Source organism: Fusarium oxysporum, chromosome 15, assembly GCF_000149955.1.
Source record: "Fusarium oxysporum f. sp. lycopersici 4287 chromosome 15, whole genome shotgun sequence".
In the NCBI taxonomy this organism is placed as follows: Eukaryota; Fungi; Ascomycota; class Sordariomycetes; order Hypocreales; family Nectriaceae; genus Fusarium; species Fusarium oxysporum.
In genome coordinates, this window is record NC_031000.1 from 524456 (window position 1) to 531492 (window position 7037).

Consider the following 7037-nt stretch of genomic DNA (forward strand, 5'->3'; position numbering starts at 1 on the left):
TGATGGCCACGAAAGCCACCACTCTGTCGAATTTGAGAGATATTGCGAGGCAAATAAGATTATTACGCTCTGTATGCCGGCTCATTCGTCTCATCTACTCCAGCCTCTCGATATTGGGTGCTTTGGGCCACTTAAAAAGGCATATGGTCGACAAATTGAGGATCTGATCAGAAGGTCTGTACATCACATTTCGAAGACCGAGTTCTTTCCTGCCTTTGCCGCCGCCTTTCAAGCCACTATGACCGAAAAGAATATCAGAGGGGCTTTTAGAGGAGCTGGCCTTGTTCCTTTTGACCCTGAAAGTGTGATCTCAAAGCTTGATGTTCAGCTACGGACTCCAACACCTCCCGTGGAGGAGGCCAGCCAGGCTCAGCCTTGGACTTCAAAGACACCAAAGACAGTTCTCGAGGCCGAATCTCAGTCTGAATACCTGTATAGGCGAATCAGAAGGCATCAAAGTAGCTCCCCAGAGTCAATACTAGGAGCTCTGAAGTCACTTGCAAAGGGAACAAAGGCAATAATGCATGAGAATGCCTTATTGACGGCTGAGCTTAGAGAAGTTCGAGAGGCAAATGAGATTCTAAGCCGGCGCCGAAGGGCAAAAAGAATCCGACTACAGAAAGGAGGAATGATGACTGTAGGAGAAGCAAGAGATTTAATTGATCAGATGGATGTTGATATGCAGGTAGTGGCCGAATCGTCGAGGAGTGGTGGTCAAGGAAGGTCGGCGCGACCGGGGGTTCGGCGCTGTGGTATATGCGGCAAGACGGGACATAATGCAAGAACATGTCAGGAGGATATTAAGGTATCTGGAGTAGGGGATAGTAAGTAATTTTAAATTGATTAGCTAGTTTGTGGTGTTTTTGTTGTAATATTTAGTTTGAAGGCTAAGAAAAGTGGCTCACATACTAGTGATTCACGTTATACTATAAGATATTATTAATTATTATACTGGCAGAGACTTGGAAGATCTATTTAACTTAAAGCTTCCAGAAGATGGCAATATAGCAGTTAAATAGCTTCTAGTATTAAAAGGGTATAGCTGTATTATATCTGCATATAGGTATCTTATGGTAGTTTAAGATAATATTGTCTATCACTGGAAAAGAGTAGAGCATAGGGAAGCAGAGATACAATAGGAAGAGGTTATGCTGTAGACTTAGATAGGTAGGAGGTATACTTGATACTGGATCGTCTGAGACGATAGCGACATCAGCATTATGCTAGATAGTGCTGATATTATAAGATGCAGCGCTATAGAAGAGATAATTGCTAAGAGTTAGGCCTGGCTGAAAGAAGAGGACGCTATGTGACTCCAGAAGGGAGATTTAGAAGAGTGAATAGACCGCAATTTGCCGTAGGTTAAGAGGTTAGGTTAGATATAGCACTTTGGCTCCTAGGACTTACTCAGTATTTACAATGCAGTTATATAGGTATAAGCAAGGGAAGTAATAGGCAATAGGGCTAAGAAAGATAAGCAAGCAATCTGTAAATAACTATTACTTAGTTAACTTAGGCAGAGCTTTAACCGTAAGGTAGACTGCTGCTGCTGGCGACTTAATAGCATGCCGATAGAAACACTGCAGTGGCTCTCTAGCATTATAGCAATAAGTCTAAGCGGCATACTATTTGGCCATAAAGGTAAGAAGTCATTAATAATTAAGTATTATTCAGTAGGTTACCGCTATTTAAGCTTTTACTGAAGATTATATTGTATTAGATATAAAGAGGCACTTTAATGCTAGGCTATTTAGTTTATAGATAAGCAATAGAGCTTACTGCATAATATTAATAAAGAGCTTGAAGGGGATGCATTTCCCAGCAGCCGAGACAGTAGGTTCTATAGTGGCAGAGATGAATGCTGATAGTGAGGAAGAAGAGGAGGATAAAGATGTAGGCAAGTGCGAGGAAGTGATCGACAATAGTGGCATAAGCAGTCTAATGCATAATGCACTTAATTGAGCTATATTCCGGTTTATTATTTCTTTAATTTAAATAAAAGTTGATAGAAATGCATATATGAACCCACTACTATGCTTTTATGCAGCACTTAGTATGAGATAATGTCCGCTAAGCTATATAGAGCCGCATTTATATATAGGCATGCTAGCTGGTATACTATAGTAGGCCTGGCTGTTCTTTCTGGAGGCTGTATTCGAGGATCAGCCGCAGGATCAGGATAAGGTCAGAGTGAAGGCAGTGCTTACATTTAAGGAGCAGCATGCCGCATAGATATATATCGGTAGCCATACCGTCATAAGCACAGTCATCAGATAGATGGCATATAGGAAAGGGCACCGCCAAAAGATAGGAGGGCAGCCGTCAATACGATAGGCAGATGATAGAGAGGCACTATTCCATATAGGTAAGGAACTCAATATCGAAAAATTCACCTGCATACTCTACAGTCAAGTTATAGGGGCGCATAAGATGCTAGACTGGCTATTCGGGGGATCATGACATAAAATCAGCGGAACAATTGACATAAGGCGGATTATCGATAATATAGTGCGGCTCAGGGCAGGTCAGTCATTTGCAAGCAACCTGAAGAATAGCTAGTTAGAGCCCAGGCCGGCAAAGGTGATGCAGCTGATAGAAGCGTTAATATAGGATGCGGCATAGAATCAGTGGAAGCAGCAGAAGGTTTATATATAGCTCCGCAACTTATGACTGTCTTAAGAGATACTATTCATACTTACATACATATAGGGCAGGCTCCTAATCAAGAATTATCAGCAGAAACGCATTGCGTTTCCTGTTTTTGACCAATCACCGTCTAGCATTTTCGCCCCATATTTCCCCCCATAGAAACGCATTGCGTTTCTTGTACCGCCCTAATGAAATCAGAAAACCAAAAACACGAAACGCGTCGCGTTTCCGTCGGCTGACCCTTGTCGAGTTCAACAACTTGACTACTCCAGATCTTAACAACAACATTCATTGCCATCGTCTACTGAAACTCACGTGTTTATCATCTTCGTATAATGTCTACTCCATCTCCGCCATTCCATCCTGTCTATTATATTTATATATGCTTAGTCATAATGACCCGCTCCTCTGTTCACGAACAACGTAGCCATCCCACTTTACCCCCAGCAAAGCTGCAGAAGCTCGAGGGGCCGACCCATTATTGTAACTTACCGGAAGCAGCCATTATATGTACCAAGTGCGGTTTCGCTTTAATTCCTAAACGTGTCTCGGAGTAACCAGGCAAGAAGCACGGCATGAGTTTGAGCCCCTCCTATCCTTATTCAACCTCTCAGATCTAGACCCCTAGTTCTATATACCAAACTCAATTGTAGTAGAATTGATTTATTTTACGCTGTATTACAGGGGGTAGCCTTGACTTTTACAGGGGGTAGACTTGAATTTCTGACTGGGCCTTTGTTACACGTCAAGGGTGCGGCGATACTATATCGCAGCGCGTAAAGTTTTACCTCAGGTTTATTATTATCACCGCAAATAAAAACTATAGCCAAAATTTATATCCCTCTAGAACCGATTTTATATCATGACGCTTAATTATATAACAGAGCCTGGTTCTTCTAATCCTATATATCCCTTCATCCTTCCCCCTAAGTATCAAATTCTCATATGCCAGACATGCCAGTATGCTCACTAGACTGGCTGGCTGGGGTGATCCGGTGAGCTCTATGCAGGTCGGTCAGCTGCTGGGTATCTTGTGAACAATATTGAACAGGACAGGTACATGCTTTCGGAGATGATCTGCTCCGGAAGACGTGGCTTCGCCTTTGAAGTGGACAAGCGGCCTCGCTCACCTGCCAAGTTTGGCGCAATCATAACGCCATTGAGCTGCGTCGGGTTTTTGACCATGATAGTTCAGTTCGACAAGGAAGGTCCTGTGCGACCTAATCCATCTCTTCCTTCCCTTTGCACCTTTTCGAGCCAGCGAATCCTCTTGGACGAAGCGACGGTTCTTCCAGGTAATCTTGGACAGATCTCCAATAGTCGGATTAGGAGGTAAAGCTGCAACGACTGCCTTTTCCAACCGCTTGGCAACCGTCTTCGGCTAAGACAATCGTGAGAAGACGGAAGGGGGAGGTGTGGGGCAAGGGGTCAATGTTGCTGGCGGAAAGCCAGCTGGCGATGGGGAGAGTGGCGAATTCGAAATTTTGCTGATGAAATTCAAAAAAAAGCATATGTAGAAGGGGCTGTTTTGGTGGCGCGACATGGTTGGGAAACACGTTCCAGATTGCATACCCGTGGTGGGGCTACGCGTTAGAACACGATAGTAAATACTTAATTTTGGGGCTGACCCACAGCTATTAAAAAGTAGACCTCCATCTGCGATTATCTGGTGTAGGGTAGTGGTCCGGGAAGATCTGAATTTTCGCCTCGATAGACGATTGCACGATGCATTTGTCATATATCAATTATTCCAAATTACGAAAGGCATGAATTGATTTGATTGAAAGGAAGAATTCGGCAATTTGATTGATTTGATTGGGGTGATTGATTGATTGAGTTGACATATGATGGAATACTATTAGTATCCACATCCTAGCCACCAGCACATCGGACCACCTTAGCCACACTGTCTCAACACTTCTTGCAGGCTGAGAGCTGGCGTCGCTAAAGAAGCCACTGCAAATATTGAGGAATATAACACGTCAACGTTGTTCGTAGAGGGCGCTGTAGACTCCATTCCTTCTGGTTCAGAGCGTCCAGCTGGATCACGGTCGCGGAAGAACGCGATCATGGAGTACGTCGGCACTGATCTAATAGGGAAAAAAAAAGCCCAAGGTGGTGAACTAAGCTATATTAAGGTTAGTGTGACGGGAAGGGTGAGTTGCAAGGAGCCCCCCCCTCGACGAAAAATATACATAGATACATAAATACTAGGCCCACGCATTCTAGCTGGCAGAAGCCCAATTCTTAAAGCCTTGAATGTGGCAACCATCATCAGACGTTACCCCTGAATGCTTTCTGTGGAACAACGAGTGAACCAGATGATTCTCGTGATTGGTTCGACTATGGCCCAGTCTCCAACGTGGAATGCAATCAGGGATATCGGAATGTCATGATGACGATTAACGAGCTGAAATTTGAGACCGATCTTGCGTGGGCCGGGAACATCAACCCCGGACGTGAGCTGGAACCATCTGCACGGCTACTAGGCCAAGAAAGGGATGAACAGGGATACAGCACAGTATCAATAGGCTACCCTAATCGAGAGGTTTTCTCCTCCAGTCTGCTATGGAGAAATGTCGATCCTTGAGGCAACTAAACGTTGACCACAAAGGCCGCACGGGCCGTACCGTTCGTTATCGCATCAAAAGCAATCTGGCGTCCAAGAATGCTGCAACCTTGTTACAATAGCCACAACACCGCAGTTTGGGGGTGCATTTCTGTGATGTAACGAGCGTATTGAGCATGGCCGAAAAAGCTACGGAGCCACATACAGCACTGGAGATGCACCTCTGCTGATATGGTTGAGACACGTCTGGTCTATTGCTGGTATGAGATACTTAGAGGGACATGAAGATAAGGCGCTGGACACAATGACTGAAAGCCGGCATGCAGATGGTGATTTAAACCGAAGTTCAGAGGCTGGACGTCTAAATGATAACAGAAATAGCACGGAAGTTAGATTAAGATTCTAGTTGGCTTCTGGCCAGGCACGAGGTGAATGAACCCCCTTTGCAATTCGGAAGTATTATGCACCCAGCACTAGAGACGAGAAGGCAAGCGCACGTCCACAGGTGCTAGGCTTCTTACATGTACAGCGACCAAAAAAAAAAGCGCGCTACCATGGTGCTTGGACCCCCAAAGAATTGAGTTCTCTGGCGCCAATAGAGTTCCGGGTTGATTCCCGGGCGCCCGCCAACATCATCGCGGATAGTTGCGCTTAGTAGTTGATGGCCCCCTTCTCCAGAATTTTAGGTTTCTTATGTCCAACCGCAGCGACGAGAATAGCCATGGTCGACATATACGTCCCATTTGCTCCGAGTTTGTTTTCTGGATCTCTTAACAATTCTCTCACCCCCCACCTATAATTAGAATAAGGACAGCACAGTGCATTTGTACAGCCAAGGCTGCGAAAAATGTTTTTTTGCTGGGGTCCCTGGAATTTTGTGTGAGTTTCGTGATTGAGGGTAGGGCACGACGCCACACTAAGCACGCCAAGAGACGAACAATTTCGAGCACAAAACGACAAATAATGACGTCGTCTAAGTCATACATGGTCAAGGCAGAGCCCTGCATTTGGGTGAGGCATGCCATTGCGGGAGGGCATCAGAAAAAAACGTTTGCCAAAGCAACGTGTGGTTGTGGAGTTTCCAAGGGCAACGCGCGCCATTTGGTCCGCATACTATCACATCATGTTGCATCAACCACCAAAGGAAAGGCGTGAACAGCCTCTGTCATCGGGCAGTAATAGAAAAATGATACTTTCATTGGTTCATTGTCTCGCCATCTAGGTTTGAGCCTCTCTGACCTGCGCCGCAAGCTTCAACGGGTAAGTCAGAACGGGTCATAATTCAAGGGATGAGCTGTATTCCGCATTGGGTCCTTTTTGTCTTGATAAATGGTATTCATTATGAATGGCTGGCTCGCGGCATTGTTGGAGAAATGCAATAGCATGATATCCGAAACCCAGGTTTCTCGATTGGCTCAGAATAATTATCTAGAGCAGAAGTTTTGTTTCGCGTTTCTAATCGATGTTCTCTCTACCATCGAGGGGGAAAAACGATGCTCACTTAGAATCACGTCGTTTTCTATGAATTGAACCTTGGCCAACACACAGACACATACAGACGCGTGTGCACGGGACTTTTTTACTACCACGATAGAAACGTCGTCACCTGTCTCGGGACTTTCATTTTCACAACACTCCCCTCTCGCTTGCGCCCCATGTTGGTTCGAAGGCCACGCTGGAACCTTTCACGTTTTTCAGAGACACCCCCCCATGCCTCCCTTCTTTGATGCTTCGCACCTCGTTTTACAGAGTAGCAATTCGGTACAAAGCAGGTTGCTGTAATGCCCAAGATGCAATTATCAATCGACCTTCTGTAATG